The sequence below is a fragment of the Aulonocara stuartgranti genome, assembly GCF_965226115.1.
Source record: "Aulonocara stuartgranti genome assembly, chromosome: 17".
NCBI classification, from domain to species: Eukaryota; Metazoa; Chordata; class Actinopteri; order Cichliformes; family Cichlidae; genus Aulonocara; species Aulonocara stuartgranti.
Window position 1 is genome coordinate 8,201,768 of NC_138953.1, and position 18,178 is coordinate 8,219,945.

Sequence of the window (18,178 nt, forward strand, 5' to 3'; positions counted from 1 at the left end):
GAATGAGATGATGACATTGAAGGGGAAATTAGCAAAAGTTAAACTTTAAAGAAAATAACATTTGTATTTGTTGATTCCCCAAACTTTTTGACTGTCATGTTTCAGCCAGGATCCTCTTATTTGTGTGCCCATAGAGCATGAGCATTGCTGTGGTCTGTGGAGAGCATGTTTATTATAGACTTAAATTCAATAAGCAAGCTGATTTCCTGTTGGTCCTCTGATCGTTTGTGTTTGTGTGGGTCAGAATAAGGGGTCATCTACGCTTTATGGGCCAATATGAGCTGTAGTGGAACATATGACCATGACATTAAAATTGTTGTGTTGCCCAACACTGCCCCCGGAGGTTGCATTTGGCAGGTGTAGAGGTATGAACAATTAGCTACTTCACTTCAAAAACCATTTTCTTTTTTTCTGTTCACATAGGAAAACTGTATGAAGACGACACAAGAAGAATCAGCTCTGACAGACGGACAGACGGGGAGCTTAACAAAAACTGAGAAACAGCTCAACAGAACGACAAACACAAACATGTTCAGCAGAGTGTGGTACCCGAAAAGCCTTGTGGAGGCCCAGTGGGTGGAGTTATAAGGAAGCAGAGATGAAGCTGACCAACCACAGGCCATCACCCGGGGATATAAGCTCCACCCACCACTAATATCCAGGGAGACTGATAGACAGACCAACACCTCTTGCAGCGGCACCTGAAACATCATTGGCCCATAGAACAGGTAGGAATTGCATTTGTCAGTGCAGCAGCTTTTCATCTTTGTCCTTGATTGGGTCGGACTGGTCGGAGAGGAGGAGCACACAGGTTGCTTGGGCAACTCTAAAAGAGAAGCAGCCGGTGGATGGCATTTGTTTTGTCACATGAGCCATTGTATTGTCATCAGAACTTTTAAACAAAGACCATGATGTACAGCAACTTCCAGCCAAGTCAAGTTGGAGGCATATCATTATTAAGGTCTATAATCAAGAATGCCTTTATGAATACACATTCAGAGGGTTTACAGGAAAGTGCAAACCACTGGTTACACTCAAGAACATGTAGGCCAGACTACACTTTGCCAGAAAACATCTAAAGCAAGGCTGCCCAGCTTTTCAAAAATTTCTAGACTAATGAAAGAAAGATAAAGTTTGTACCAGAAAGATGGGAAGATAAAAGTACAGAAAAAGGAAGAAACATGATCTGAAGCATACCACATCATCTGTCAAATTTCATGGAGGCAATGTTATGACACAGGCATGTATGCCTGCCAGTGGAAACAGGCCACTAGATTTTAATTGATGATGGTGATAGAAGTAGTAGGATGAACATTAAAGTGCACAGGGCTGTACCCTTTGCTCATATTCAGCCATATGCTTCAAAACTTAATACACTTGCACTTCATAGTCCAACACAAGTTTCTCGGATGAAAAGAAATGAGATAAAACACCTTCCGGTTACTGAAGATAAAACTAAATGCAGAAAGACCTACAAAGAAGCAGCAACTGAAGGTGGCTGCAGTGAAGGCCTAGCAGAGTATCTAAAGGGAGTAGAGTTGGATGTCTCGAGACCGGTCTCAAGACCACTTTTACGTGGTCTTGGTCTTGTCTTGGTCTCGGATCCCTCGGTCTTGTTTAGGTCTTACTGTCTCAGATCGATATAGTCGTCGGGAGATTTGGAGTCAACAGTATCCATGACACACAACGTAACGTTCGATAATGTGTCATGCGCAAAAGCATCAGCTCTAAGAGCTGTGCTTAGAGAGTGCTTTGTAGTGAATCAGAAGAGTCAACTCCTCACTTCATTTCCTTTCGCTGCTCAGCTCTCACACAGTGGCTCATCTATGCTCCAATCCCTCCATATTGTGGCCAATCACATGCGAGGATATAGGATAATATCATTATGTGAAAAACAGAGAGGGTGAGGCTGCAGTTTAAAGACTTTTTTGTCTTGGTCTTGGTCTTGACTCGGTCTGTCTTGGTCTCGTCTTGGTCTCGGTCTTGTCTTGGTCTCGGTCTTGTCTTGGTCTCGATACCCTCTGGTCTTGGTATTGTCTTAGTCTTGGTTTAGGCGGTCTTGACTACAAGTCTAAAAGGGAGGAAACAGCATTTGGTGATGTCCATGGCTTCTAGACTTCTTGTTACAAAAATAATTCCTTTTTTTAAAATGATGTCCAATAACTTCCTCTAAATTTAAAAATGGGGCACTTGGGTAAAAATAGTTGTAATCCCTGAGCAGTTAAAGCAAAACTGCAAAAACTGTATTAATTTAAGGAACAATGAAACACAATAAAACTAATGAGTGTACTTAAAGTTGTAAAGTATACTTTTTTTGCTGTTGTTGTTAACAAACAACACAATAGGTGACATATATGTTTTGCACGTAACCCTTATTGGGTTTACACTAAAACGTAAAGAATTTATAATTCTCCAAATGTAGACCTTCATTTCAATGACACGACAGCTGCCATTTTAATAATATCAAACAAAATATCTGGATTATGTTACACATCTGATGAACAGACCTTTCAGTCATCAGTTCTCTGAACGAGTGATTCATTCACACTTCTTCTCCTCGAGTCCTTCTGATATTCATTGGATTGGAGCAAATTGCTTAGATAGCTAAATAAGCCTCAGTTAAACAATCGGAATTGGTGCAGCTTAATGGATTCCTGGCTTCCAACAACATATTAAAAACAGAGTAAACCATTAAAATGTGACCTTTGTGTCATGATACCACCCTTGGTTCTGTGTGTGTGTGTGTATTTCTCAGTGGGTGTTTGTGTGGGTGTACAAGGGCCAACCTAAAGTTGAAGTTTCATTGTGTTTTTCTCCCTGTGACTTTCCTTTCTCTTCTTCTTCTTCTCGTCTCTGTCACTCCCTCGCTCTGTATTTTCTGTCCATCTGGTGTTGCCATGGGAACCCTGCCTACTAATCCCTGTTCACTGAATCAAGAAATGGAGGGTGTAGTTTTACTGGGGTGGTCCTATCAGAATCACTAGATGGCATCTCAGACCCATCTATCAATCCTGATCTAGGTGCTCATTGCGGTTTTGGAGATGTCAGCCACATGTTTAATCTGCACACAAAGAGAAATGTAAAAAGGTCAGTTTGGAGTTTCTGGAACTTTTACAATTTGTTGATGGACAAAAGCCAAATACAAGAATGTGTGCTTAAGTCAGATTAATGTTTCACCAGCTATATCAGGCTTACCAAAGTTTCAGCAGATTAATGCATTGACTGAGTGGCATCAGGCTTCGCATCTCACTCTTCAAATGACACAGATTGATTTTACTTCTCAAAATGGCAACATAGCCCTTTACAAAATAAATAAATAGATAAATTGACTGCAATGGGGGAGTGGACAGGGCAGTGAGTGTCAGGCAAGTGTTAAAAATGCTAAATGTAAAAGAAAAATTAACACAAAACCAAAGGGGGGCAGTTATTTGTGCACGGTTTTCCACAATATTTCAATCAGGTTGAGGTCCGGGCTTTAACTGGACCGTTGTATCACCTAAATTCTTTTGTTTTTTCAGCCATTCTGTTTTAGATATGCTGCTGTGCTTGGGATCATTGTCCTGTTTCATGATCCAAGTTTGGCCAAGCTTTAGCTGGCCTCATATTTGACTCGAGAGTACTTTGGTGTAAAGATGAGTTCATGTTCAACTCAGTGAGTGCAAGGTGCCCGGAACTTGTGGCTGCAAAATTAGCCTAAATCATCACCACCGTGACAATTGGTATTAAGTGTTTGTGCTGATATGCAGTGTTTGCTTTTCATCGCCAAACTTTGTTTCTGTCTTTCCGAAATGCCTTGTTCCAGAAGTATTTGTGGTTTGCTCTGATGCAACTTTGCAAAAGAAGAGGCTTTCTCCTGGCAATGCTTCCAAACAAGCCATACCTGTTCAGTGCTTTTATAATGGTACCATAATGACTGTTAACTTTTAACATGCTGACTGAGCCCTGTAAAGTCCCTGTAAAGATGCAGTTTTTTTGGGGGGGGGGGGGGGTTCAGGTTCTCTGAGCATTTCATGGTTAGGTGTGAATTTCTGGGAATATCAGTAACCAACAATTGCATTAATTGCTTATGTCTTTCCTCCTTGGAAATGGGTTAAACACACACTCAATGCTCCAGACAAGCAAACTGCCATAACTTATTTTTAATAAGGTGCTCACACTTGCTGCTGATCAATAATCAAGTCCTTTTGATTATCATGATCTTCCCATGGAAGAAGAGTAAGGCAGTAAGGCTGTACTTACTTTTCATACACACTAGTGCAATATCTTGGGTTTGCTTTTATTCAATACATAATGGCATAGTGTAATATGGCAGGATTGGTAGTTCAGCCAAGGTTTCATTTACCTAATTTTAAGACCCGCTAAGGACCAGATTAGATTATGTCCTGTTATATAAAGCCTTAAAATTTAAAGAATGCACACTTTCCTTTAACAGTGACTATATGTGTTGTATTTAGAGCTACATGGCAGTCATTACAAATGCCATCTAAGCTCTGAGATATGAATGTGCATACATGTTAAATCCACATATGACTTGATGGCAATGCCCATGAAGGCAGTCTCTTGACTGTCTGAAGCCATTTTTTCATGCAAACTCGAATATATTTCTTGGTTTGAACTAGGGCTGGGCCATATTATACCATTCACGGTAATACCGGTATAATGTTAGGCAACGATAGGAAAATGAAATATCGCGATAGAATGGGAGTAAAACGCGCATGCGCAGTGCCTTTGTTTTCATACGCACATGGCCGATTGTTGAGTGAAACAGATGAACCAGAATTGGTTTGTAAAAACGGTGCAACTTCAGTGATGTGGAACTGGTTTGGTGTTTGTCCGTCAGATACACAACAAAGCACATTTTTTTGCAGAACATGCAAGCGGCCGTTGTTATTGTCATATTTGTCGGACTAAGACGCTCTTAAATCTGGGAGTAATCTGGGTCCTAAACTCCGTATACTTCAGGTCAAACAACACTGCAGCATCACTTAGAGTTAAAAACTGTCCAAATTCTTTCATCTTTAATAAAACGATCAGCATTGCTGCTTTACCAGGTGTATAGTTACACCCTAACCCCTAACCTGGTAAGTTTAACTTCCAGGCATCCATGAAAACAAAAGTTATTACATTTAACGGAGTTAGAAGTTAGCAGGAAGCTAGCGGAAGTTAGCTCGCTAGTTTCGCTAGTTACCTAAGCATGATATAGCATGTTCTGACGGAGAGATTTCTGAAAAAAATCAAACGTACAGCTCTGCTATCACTTCCAACATAACTGAAGACAGGAAACTAAACAGCAGTGACGTTTGTAGGGTTACTGAAGTTGGGCTAGCTGGTATATAATGATGTGCTACGTGATCGCTAGCGACACAGCTATGTTAGCATAACATAAACAGTGAAGCTGGAGGACGAACACTAACACTTTTCCACTTATAAAAGTTAACGTGAAGGTTCTTCATGGTTAGAGACAAATGCAATCGCATGGCAGGATACTGTAAACGGACCAAACTTCAGTCAGGAGAACAACTGAGATAATCCATCCACAATACGAGGTTAGTCATTAATATACTGCAACAACATGGGAATAGAGCAGCTGCCAGAGAATTCAACATTAATGAATCAATGGTACAGAAGTGGAGGAAGCAAGAAGAATGAGTTTAATAAAGTTTGATTTATCTGACTGCTTTGTTTCGCTTAATGTGCCTTATAATCCCGTGCACCTTATGGTGCGAAAAATACGTACTGCACACTGCAGTTTAATGTTGCAAAGCACCTCTTTTTAACTTCAGTGGATATTATACATGGTTATGCTCAGGATATGTCAGCCCATTTCTACTGGAAATGCCTTTTGGTTAAACTTTCAGCAAGGAATTTGCATTTGCACTGTTACATTTTTATAAAGCTTTAATGTACATAAAAACCAGCTTCTTGTTTAAGTGAAAATAAATGGAAGGTTGTCTTTTTGCGCTAGTAATGTTGTGGAGTTGTATTTTGTCTCGCATCAATTATATCGTCGGTTATATCGTTATCGCAAATTTTCAAATATATATCGTGATAAATATTTTTGGCCATATCGCCCTGCTCTAGTTTGAACTTTATTAGTTATTCCCTGCTACCTTGATAGTCTTGGAGTCACTGAGGTGGTGTAGTAACCACATCTCATTAGATCTCTATCTCCTCCCGGCTGGAGGTTTCTTCCTGTTAAAAGAGAGTTTTTCCTTCCCAGTGTTGCCAGGTGCTTCCTCAAAGGCCGTCATTGCCCTAAATTCAATAAGCTTAATTGAGAGAAGTAGTTGCTAAAGAAAACCTTCTCTTTTTAGCTTATTTCACTCTCAAAAGGATTTTCCAACATAATGTGATTCTCAAGAAATGTTTGAGTCATCACTCAAATAACATTCAAAGAACAAGAAGCGAAATCCTGCAGAGAGGAGTGCGATTAAAGGTGTGTAAATAACCTTTATATCAACTGTGCTTTAACCAGCCTGCTACATCTGCAGGCTATGATATAATTAACTGCATCAGTGGCTGTTTTTTGGGGGTGGGTTCAAAAGTGTACACAAACACACTCCTGTGTTATCCCTTGAGAACTACGTTTTTTCTTGCTGAGTCCTCAACAGACTCAGTGGGGGACTCACTGACATGAGGGAGCTGTAATTAATACAGAGAGAAGGGTGTACTTCGTGTACCATGATACACATGCAAAAATGTTAATAATTTAGATTAGACTGTTTCGAGGCTTAATATGAAGGTGTGTGTATGCAAAATGATCTTAGCAGGACTCCTGTTTGTATTTTTTTAATCTGCGATTTAAAATGGCTCCCTTTATTTGCAACACATGCCATAATTTGGATGGTAGCGCAACAGAGAACAGTTGGGCAAGTCCACAGTTATTGAAGCAGTTGCAAATGAATCCCGTGAGACTGAATCTTCAGGCTGAGCTGAACTGAACTGAGTTAATGGCTTTTGTGAACAACTCCTGCGCGACTCACTCCTGGGGCCACATTACAGGAATATCCGAATGAGAAAATCCTTTCTTGATCTCACTTAAGAAAGCAATTTAGAGTTTCTCCGAGACAGAAAGAGGGTTGCTGAATGCAACGTCAATCAAGCTGTAAAGTAACAATTGGCAAATCGCGCTCAATCTGCTGCAGAGGCACAAAATAATTTGATGTGATAGCGCGATTCATGACTGACTGCTTCGAATATAGCAACAACAAAAAAAATACTGTGCATGGGCCTGTGTGTGCCAACAGATGAGCTGCTCTGAAAAGACAAGTCATGATTTGCTTCATTATTTTAAAGCTCATAAAGATGTGAGTATGAGAGGTTACTCATCATTATGATGGCTATCCTTAATAGATTTTTTGCAGTGTGTGATGTTAAAGGGCTGTTTAATTTAGAATAAATTCATTTAAACATTTTAGGAAGCTCACATTTGAATTGATTGATTTATCGCAGCAGCATAATTTTGCATCAAAGTTCCAAAAGCACCATTTGAATCAGCTGTGTTGGATCAAGGACACATCTAAAACCTGCAAGACACCGGCCCTCGAGGCCTGGACTTACCTACCACTGCTTAGGGTCAGGGGTCTCAAACTCCAGGCCTCGAGGGCCGTTGTCCTGCAGGTTTTAGATGTGTCCTTGATCCAACAAGGCTGATTTGAATGGTTAAATTACCTCCTCAACATGTCTTGAAGTTCTCCAGAAGCCTGGTAATGAACTAATCATTTGATTCAGGTGTGTTGGCCCAGGGTTGATATCTAAAACCTGCAGGACACCGGCCCTCGAGGCCTGGACTTTGACACCCCTGGATTAGAGGGTTGAAGGCAATACTGTATATATAAACTATGACTTCACCTATTGGTTTTGGGCTCTGCATTTTAAGGCTCTATTGGTGGCATATACTATATTGTTTTTCTTTTCTTTTTTTTTGGAGTTAGAAGTGGCCATATTTGGAAAAGAGGATGGAGTTCTAAGTTCTAAGGCTACTAAGATACAAAAATCATCTTGGATAGGCTGAACCTCACACTCCATAAAAAGTACTCCAAAAGGCCTCAGTACTTTGGAGATGTCCCCGTTCAGTGGTTCAAACATGTGGTCATGAGATAGATATCCACTCGTCCAGTATCCCCCCAAAAAAGTACAACTGTTGTATGAAGGGGGAAATTGCCTTAAGAGAGCAATGTGTTTTTCATACTAGGTTTTGTTGCATAGTCTCACATTTAATATGTGATTCTATATGAAAAAAAACCAAACATTTTTTGAGCCACCCTCAAGTGGCTGCTATATGAACTGCAACTTCTGATGCCTGGCTTAATTTTTCTGCACTTGAGGTTGCCACTTGGCAGCGATGCAGGGCCGCAGCAGCGCTGACACATCAGAGGGTGAGATGGGAAAAGTTGCAGCTTAAATAGACTGCCAAATTGGCAGGATGTGTTTGCTGTATCACGTGAAGAGAATGAGGCACGTTGTGTGTGTGTGTGTGTGTGTGTGTGTGTGTGTGTGTGTGTGTGTGTGTGTGACGCAGTGTCGCCGGCCTTTACTAACTTGCATGCGTCACTCCACGTAATATGAGGATACATATTTTCTTTTATTTTTTTATTTATACATATTCTCTTTCCTTAAAGCGACACAGGTTAATTGCACAGCGCAGTGACATGAAACACTGCAGGTGTTCATGTGTGTTAAATGGCAGCACTTACAGCAGCACAACTCATATGGCCGTGATTCGACTGAGGCAAGAACATGCTTAAGGCGTAGCCACTGTTATCACACTATGATTAAGATAATGTGATCATGCACTTAGCCTGAGCATTATCACATTAACATATTGTTGCTGCTGAGTAACATTAGAAAACACTTGCAGGGATGGACTAAAAAGAGAGCTATGCAGGTGAATAAATAATCAGCTGTAGAGATGTCCTGGAGTATAAATTAGAGTGAGAGAGTGAAAAGCAATCACGGCTACCTTCTAAACATGGATCATTTGGGGAATTCCCTCTTTGGCTAAAGTGTGGGGAGTTGGAGCCATTTGGAAAGCTCCCTGCTGGAAGTTTTTCTTTTTTGGTCCACATATATTTGGGAGTTTGGCCAGATTCATTTTTAGAGAGTTTTATGAGCATCAGTGAAGAAAAAACATAGAGTCCTGCCAGTGACTTAAAATGCAGAATATCAACGATAATCACTTAGTTTGCTAAAGTTATTTTAACATCAGTTTGCAAGAAGTCAAAGAAAATAGCCATAAAATAAAGATAGCTAATTTAATGTACATGTCTCCTGACGGTCCAGACTCTTTTTATTAAACGGCATTTCAACAACACAGGGTCGTTTATCCCCACAGGTATTTTTCAAACCACTTTGTCACTTTTTTCTGAGATTTTTTAGATTAAGCTGGACCAGTTGTTCTCAAAGTAGTCCCAGAACTCCTGGAGCTATTGCTAAGGGTTCTGCAAAATATTACAGTATGCCATAAATTAGCAAATTATGATGCATTAACAAAAATTGCACTCAGTGTTGTTAATCATTCGTGGCAAAGGAGCACATACTTTGTGTCTGTTGAGCCAATTCAATTTCTGATATGACCCCAACATTGTTCTTTTAGTAGAAATGATGGTATGCTGCTGCTTTATCAGTGTTAGGATGATTAGGAGTCCTTGGTTATCTTTCTTGTCCGTAATATTTCACCTGTGGTTTAAAAACCACAACTGAGTTATTTATGATGAAATAATTTTGTCATGGGTTTTATCCGGGTTTTTAATGCTTTGTGTCTTGTTCTGTTTTATCTGAACAAGCCCCTAGAAAAGGCAGTGATCACTGTCAGCCTCTCTCGGTTTTTATTACAACTATTCATCAACAGCATGTTTTAAAGCTCATTTTTAAAACCTTACAATGTAACTAAAGCCCACCCCATGCAGCAGCAGTATATTAAATACTAACCTCATATTGTGGATGGATTATCTCAGTTGTTCTCCTGACTGAAGCTTGGTCAGTTTACAGCATCCTGCCATGCGATTGCATTTGTCTCTAACCATCGGGAACCCTCACGTTAACTTTTATCAAGCTGAAAAAAGTTAGCGTTCATCCTCCAGCTTCACTGTGTTTATGTTATGTTAACATAGCTGTGTCGCTATCGATCACGTAGCACATCATTATATACCAGCTAGCCCAACTTCAGTAACCCTACAAAAGTCACTGCTGTTTAGTTTTCTGTCTTCATTTATGTCGGAAGTAATAGCAGAGCTGTACGTTTGAATTTTTCAGAAATCCCTCAGTCTGAACATGCTATATTATGTTTAGGTGGAAACTAGCGAGCTAACACGCTGCTAACTTCTAACTCCGTTAAATTTCATGAATTCTGTTTTCATGGATGCCTGGATGTTAAACTTAAGTGTTACCCCTGGTAGTGCAGCAACGCTGATCATTTTATTAAAGATGAAAGAATTTAGATTTTAACTCTCAGTGATGCTGCAGTGTTCATTTGACTTTGGACCTGAAGAGGAGTTTGGACCTGCAAGCGGCTAATGGACGTCAGACTTAGAGACGGGATAGACAGTTGTATTGATTTAAGTAGGAGTGTGTCTGTTCTACTAGACATGCGTGAGAACAACTTAAAAAAAAAGAGAGACTCAAAGGAACCTCTTGTGTAGAGACAGTGTAGTGCTTGCGTTAGCTGTTGCATGGTTACATAAGCTTATATAGGTACACAGGGAGTTGTTAAATTATTAAGATTTGTGGTTTAGTAAAGGAATTTTATTAATTTATTTATTAATAAAAGTCAAAAAGTTTTGTCATTATATCTGGCCAATAAATTCGTCCTGTTACCTCATGAAATGGTAGCCTGTGACCCTTTTAAACTAATGTTACTGATATTTATTAGACTGACTTGAAGTCTATCTTGTCATTTAACTCTCGGAAGAAAGCAAATGTGCTCATTTCCTTTCATCTCCAGCTATCCTGTTTTGATCTGGTCAGCACATTGTATTATTGTTGTATTATTATTATCACAGTCTGAAGTCTAGAACTCAATGCATTCATCCATCCGTCTTCATCTGTTTGTTTGCTCCTCAGCTGTCTTCGCTTCCTATCCTCAGGTATCTTTTCCTTCCTCTGTGATGGCAGGAATGGTCGCCATAGAAACAGAGAGCCTATGGTGAAGTGAGAGAAAGACTGAGGAAGAAAAGAAAGACAAGCAATGCGAAAGATACAAAAGGAGGGTGGGCCAACTTTAAGGCCTGCACTTCATCCATTTTTGCCTCGCAGCAGTTCCCTACTCTTTCTTTTTTTTGGAACTTCTCCTGAAGCTTTCATCTGTTACTTCTATCCATCCCCCAGCTTTGTTTCTAATCCTTCATCTGTCCCTCTGAGTCCTGGAGTTAAGAGCCACTTATACCTCTTGGGTCTGACAAACAGTTTATGATACACATAACTAATGTGTGCTTTCCATGCAGCAAGACCACCCCACCTTGATTGTAAACACGGGAGGATAGATTCTCGTTAAAAAAGAAAAAGAAAAACTGTAAAAAGTGCTTGTTAGCTGCAGCATTTACTTCATGCTGTAGTTGCTCTGAGCTGATTTAAAGTGACAAATCAAAGTACAGCACTTGTGTCTCCTGAGTGGAAGGCTGCATCATCATTAAATGGCTTTCGCTCGGCATGTTTCTTAAAATAAATGCTGTCAGTTTAAGGTCATTGTAAACTAAAATAACTACAGCGATGGAGGCTTTAAGAGACTCATACCAGAAAAAAATGTCTAAACGGTGAAATGCTTATGCCCCTGTGTGGAGGAACCTATGTGCTGGCGAGGGAAAAGAGTATGTATTTGTGTGTGTGTGTGTGTGTGTGTGTGTGTGTTTCACTGTTTTAATCTCATTCATATATTCATCAGCAGGCAGAATGCTGACGCAAGTGAGAAGGAGAGGAGGCATGGAGAGAGTGAGAGGCAGAAAGTGTGAGATAAAGTGCGAGGAGGAGAAACAAATCCAGAAATTCATCGTCCATCTAGCTATCTATCCAGCGCTAATGTGACTCTGTTTTTTGGTGTACACATTAAACATACAGAAGGGAGAGGAATAGCAGAGGTACCAGCAGAAAGACAAACATAACAAAGGTGAAGTATCCCAGAAACATGTAGACATACGGAAAAGAGCTTCTCTTCTGTTTACAACAAATCCCTTTAACTGAATCTGGTCAGTGCGAGAGACATTTTTTGACAAAAGTCCAATTAACCTAACATTGTTAGCACACACAGACAGATTTGCTTCAGCTTGAAGGCTTACATCTGTGGGCCTCCTTCTCTCTGTTGTATCTAACTCTGTTTGCTCTGTGCTGACAATGTGAAAAAAACACAATGGAAAAAGTGCAAAAAAAATCACAAAACAGATAACAGGAAAACAAGGAAATTAGTGAAGAAACGGTGACTATGAAACAAGAGCAGACTACAATGACAGGATGAGTTCCTGATCTTTGACTGTGATCGTGTCTGTCATTAACCACAGTCCATCAGGACCCTGTCCATTCGCTGGACAGCTGGCTGACTCTGAAAGTCAAACAGGTGTGACATGTTTCTCAGACTAGAAAATGGCAATTACACTAGTGAATGATGACATGCTGGATTGCAGTAAAAATGCCAGAGAGAGGCAAAAGGCAAAATATTATAGTTATGTGATAAATACGCTCATATTTGAGTGACAAAGCCTACGATGACATGAACAAAGTAGATGGTCATGTGAATTAGTAATCCATACATACAGGGAGTGCAGAATTATTAGGCAAATGAGTATTTTGTCCACATCATCCTCTTCATGCATGTTGTCTTACTCCAAGCTGTATAGGCTCGAAAGCCTACTACCAATTAAGCATATTAGGTGATGTGCAACTCGGTAATAAGAAGGGGTGTGGTCTAATGACATCAACACCATATCAGGTGTGCATAATTATTAAGCAACTTCCTTTCCTTTGGCAAAATGGGTCAAAAGAAGGACTTGACAGGCTCAGAAAGGTCAAAAATAGTGAGATATCTTGCAGAGGGATGCAGCAGTCTCAAAATTGCAAAGCTTCTGAAGCGTGATCATCGAACAATCAAGCGTTTCATTCAAAATAGGCAACAGGGTTGCAAGAAGCGTGTGGAAAAACCAAGGCGCAAATTAACTGCCCATGAACTGAGAAAAGTCAAGCTGCAACATCACTGGTTTGGGCTGGTATCATCAAAGATGAGCTTGTGGGGCCTTTTCGGGTTGAGGATGGAGTCAAGCTCAACTCCCAGTCCTACTGCCAGTTTCTGGAAGACACCTTCTTCAAGCAGTGGTACAGGAAGAAGTCTGCATCCTTCAAGAAAAACATGATTTTCATGCAGGACAATGCTCCATCACACGCGTCCAAGTACTCCACAGCGTGGCTGGCAAGAAAGGGTATAAAAGAAGAAAAACTAATGACATGGCCTCCTTGTTCACCTGATCTGAACCCCATTGAGAACCTGTGGTCCATCATCAAATGTGAGATTTACAAGGAGGGAAAACAGTACACCTCTCTGAACAGTGTCTGGGAGGCTGTGGTTGCTGCTGCACGCAATGTTGATGGTGAACAGATCAAAACACTGACAGAATCCATGGATGGCAGGCTTTTGAGTGTCCTTGCAAAGAAAGGTGGCTATATTGGTCGCTGATTTGTTTTTGTTTTGTTTTTGAATGTCAGAAATGTATATTTGTGAATGTGGAGATGTTATATTGGTTTCACTGGTAAAAATAAATAATTGAAATGGGTATATATTTGTTTTTTGTTAAGTTGCCTAATAATTATGCACAGTAATAGTCACCTGCACACACAGATATCCCCCTAAAATAGCTAAAACTAAAAACAAACTAAAAACTACTTCCAAAAACATTCAGCTTTGATATTAATGGGTTTTTGGGTTCATTGAGAACATGGTTGTTGTTCAATAATAACATTATTCCTCAAAAATACAACTTGCCTAATAATTCTGCACTCCCTGTAGACTGTAATGAAAAGATGGATGAAGCTGGGTAAACGCCTAGTAGCCCACAGGAGGCAAGTCCCTGCTTTCTGGATGAATTTGTGGGCTCTGGCTTCAGATGTTACTGAGTTAAGCATAATGTACATGATCTAAAATATGGGCATTGTTACGAGTTAGAAAGCGTTCCAAATTACTATGCAAATAAGATTTTAGTGTCATAAATGTTTTTGTGTTCAGTTAAACTCATGTCTCTCGGCTCTGTGGATCACTGATATCAATCTCAGACAGCTGTCATAATTAGTTTGGAAGGGGATGAGTCCAATAAAATGAAAACTAGTTAAGAAGGATGTTCCACATCATTAAGCATGCCACAGGTTTCAAGTAATATGGTAAAGTAAAAGGGTCTGTGCTGCAGATATGTGATGAATAGTGTAATACCTTGGAAGAGGTCTGAAAACATTAGGTATTATATGAAAACTTAAACGTGATCATTGTACTATGAAGAAACTTGTGGCTGAGTCAGAGCACAGACGGGTTCGTGCAGACTAAGGCATAGAGATGAAGGTTTCTGCCAGACAAATTCATCAGATTCACAGAACAGCTGCTAAAATGCCATTACAAAGCAGCAAGCAGGTATTTGAAGCTGCTGGTAGTACCGAAAACCTCAAGCTGTAGGATGCTCCAGAGGCTTGCAGTTGTGCATGAACCTACCATTCGGCCACCATCTAACCTATACTCACAAGCAGGAATGGTTCCAGTAGGCCCGGAAATACATCAAGAGTAATTTTCAAGCTGAGGAAGGCTGTGCAACCCTGGATGGTCCTGATGGATGGATGGATGGATGGATGGATGGATGACCATTTTTAGTTCATTACAACCAATAAAATGTTTTAAAACTCAGTGCATTTTGAGGGTTTTTTTTATTTGTGCAAAACCACAGCTATCAATGGGAGGTTTGTTCAATAAAATTTGAATTGTGCAGTTGATGACTTGAAAAGTACACTGACTGTCATTTGAATTGAATATATAGGAAAGTCAGTAACATATATCCTTTGCATTATGAAATTTCCCCTTGTGGGACTAATAAAGGTATATCAAATCAAATCAAATAATTTGAAAAGCAGTGTGTATCAGGCTTGCTCATCACATCTGTTTTCAAAACACCAAGATGGTCATTAGTGTTGGATATACCGTACTATGTGACTGACAGTATGTGACTGTGCAGTAACCCTCAGTGCTACAGTCAGCTCCACCCCATGTTTGTGATTTCTGGTTTCAATAATGGTGACAGGAAAACTGCTTAGCATGAGGCTTAAAAACAGGACTTCACTAATAAATGGGTGTTATAACTGTGGTTATGTCCATCTTTAATATACAATCTATAGGACTATCCCTTTTTAACCATGAGTTCAGTATATTTGGACAGGTTGGAGTGCTTAATTATCAGTTAAAACTTGCAACACTTGTGAGTTTGATTAGCAAGCTCTAACAATGGACTGAATGGGTTCATTACACAAACTCAATTACTTTTTAGTACTAAATGACTTACAAATAAAACTCTTGAATTTAACTCATTGACAATGGAGCAAAGACTTCTTTGACAGGATGTTAGGACATTACTTCACAGCAAGTCACATCATTTGTCATGTAATTGCATTGAAAATGCTCCAAAAGGCACCGGCGCTACAGAAAAAGATATATATAAAGAATCACTTTCCAGTCTAATCAGAAATGCTTAAAAGATTTGCTGAATTTTTTTCTTCCACTGTTGCAGAATTCTCCCATGTATTTCACTTCAGGATCCTTTGAGTGCCAAGTCTTTCTCTTATATTGCCTCTGCTTCTGCTTCAAGCCTCAGTTGAGGATCTGTATTTTCAGGAAGTGTTGCTTTGGCATCATTTTAGAGCCACAAAAGTTGCTGATTGTGCAGAGCAGCTATTACCAAGAGCGCTGTGGCTCACTTAGAAACCAGATAATCCTATGGGGCAAGCCCAATTTTAAATCTTCCCTCCAATCAAAATACAATAGAAAGTAATGCATTATTACTTGAACATTTTCTGACAACACAGGGCAGTTGGCTAACTGCTAACGCTCTCCAGTCATATGCAAACTGTCAAGGCCAATGCTTGACCACCTTGCCAGTGAGACACAAATTTCAATGCAAGATCAGTAAATTTAAGTCCTGCAAGATGGTTTTAGTGGGCAGGGATTTGGTTGGGGTAGATGGATGTGTCTAAGAAAGACTGAACCTAAAAACTCCTTCCTCATTTATACTTAAAAACAGTTATCATGCACTTTTATTTGCTTTTATTTAGCACTTTTTCCCTTTAATTGCATAAAGTAAAAATAAAGATCTGGCTACATAGCTCCGACCTGAAGAACTGCAGAATTTCCTGCATGTGGTCCCTGTCTAAAAAAAAAGCAAGCTTGAAAAGAATATTACAGCCACCCATGAGAGGATCAGTGAAGAGGAGTACAGATCTGGAACCAAGTTACTGCACCCACCTGCAGCTCAGTGTTGGAACGACTGGAGCTGCCATCCTCTGTCGCCATCCAGCATGAGGAGGTGGAGACTGCAGACTCGGATGCTCTCATCCGTCAGTGTGTGCGCTCAGCTGTTCCACATGTTGGTTGCAAGCAGTGCACCATTTTTCCTTATACTGTTCTGTCAGGTGTCAAAGCTGCTCCCAGAGGATTCAGAGTCTCTGATATCGGACCGCAGGAGCTTTCAAACTTGAACAATCTGGAGAGTTTATTTCCACAGCACTGCTCTGGCTAATCGCTGCTCACTTTCCATGACCTTTGCAGTGAAGAGGCGGATGAGATGAATGTCAGCTTGAAGGCTACCCGCAGAACTAAATGACAACAAGCCAGCAAACGCAATTTTGAGTTCAATACTGAAGAGTCCTTGTAGTCAAGAAAAGTTAAACTCACATGGCTCCTATATTCATAATTCTTCTAGGTACCTCTGTAGTTCCACTACTTAAAACACTTGTTTTAAACCTTAATCATCCTAAACACAAGAATCAAGTTGCCACGCTTTACTGCACTGCAGTTACCTAGCAACACCCATTCACAAAATGCCATATATGGCATAATGCAGTAGAGAGAGACTGAGTGTACTCTAAGATTCAGAAAACCAGGCAGAGTGAAAGGACATTAAAGAGATGTGGCTTTTTGGAGGATAAATAACAAACAAGAAAATAAGCAGTTCTACATGTGAAAGGTTAAAGCTGGCGTTTGTGGATGCTCTGCAGGCTGCCGAGCACTGATTCTTGCAAGGACGTCTAATCTGCACAGCACGTCACATGTCGTTCAACCTTCTTTCTTGCAAACTGTCACAGTCAGTCAATGTAAGCCCTATACAACTGTACAACACCACAAACTATTTTCTGCTTCTCCTGCCCGTCCTATAATCCTGTGTATTCCCCCGTCTTCTCCGTCTCTCTCCACTGTTAGTGAGTCGTTCAGCCTGCTGGTCAGCCAGCCAATCAATTAGTCATCTCAGTGGGAACAGACTAAAACTTGGTCTCATCCCACACGTAATACCTAACAGATCTTAAGGCTTACAATAGAGACAGAAATGGGCACTGTGCACAAGGCAGCAGAGAAAAAAAACTGTGATTGATAAAACAGTGTTTCCATAGAAACCCTGGATATTTCATATTGACAGTAAGAAGACATTGCTTTTTTTCCTCCTCTCTCTGCTCTAATCAATTTCTGTTGTATTCTTAGATCATTTTGGCATCAGACCGCCTGATTGTGTTGTCCTTGTCATGCAGATCCTGTGTGTAATCATTTCAGTCCTGATTAAATGTCTTTAAATGAACAAATTATGCATTTCCTGAGTCTGCAGTGAGATGATCCTGGGTGCTACTGCTGCAAGATTTGTTGCTACATTCAAGGATTTTTCTGACATTTTTCAAATAAATAAATGTACCTTCCACTTCATAGAGAATGCTGGCTTTCTAAGTAGTTTATTGAATACTGCTGCATGTGTAATGTGTGTCATATTATGGGTAGGTTTCTTTCTAATGGGGTCAAAAAGGAAATGCCATAAATGTAAATTATTGAACATTATGGTGAAAACGTCAGCCTCCAGGAAATTAACATAAGTCACTTTTATCTTCTTGAAAATTCACGCGTACACGACTGTGTGAGTGTGTGCGTACATGTGTGTGCATGTGAGGCGCTGCAGATTGGAGTTGTTACTCT

At 40.1% G+C, this 18,178-nt stretch overlaps 1 protein-coding gene across 1 annotated transcript in view; it reads left to right on the forward strand.

Annotated features, from left to right (window-relative positions):
* Nucleotides 1-641: 641 nt before the first annotated feature.
* lrrc7 (leucine rich repeat containing 7) overlaps nt 642-18,178 on the forward strand; it is a 123,775-nt gene continuing 106,238 nt past the window's right edge. Inside the window, exon 1 of the mRNA XM_082509847.1 lies at nt 642-728. The gene's annotated coding sequence lies outside the window, so the exon portion shown is untranslated. The remainder of the gene's footprint in view (nt 729-18,178) is intronic.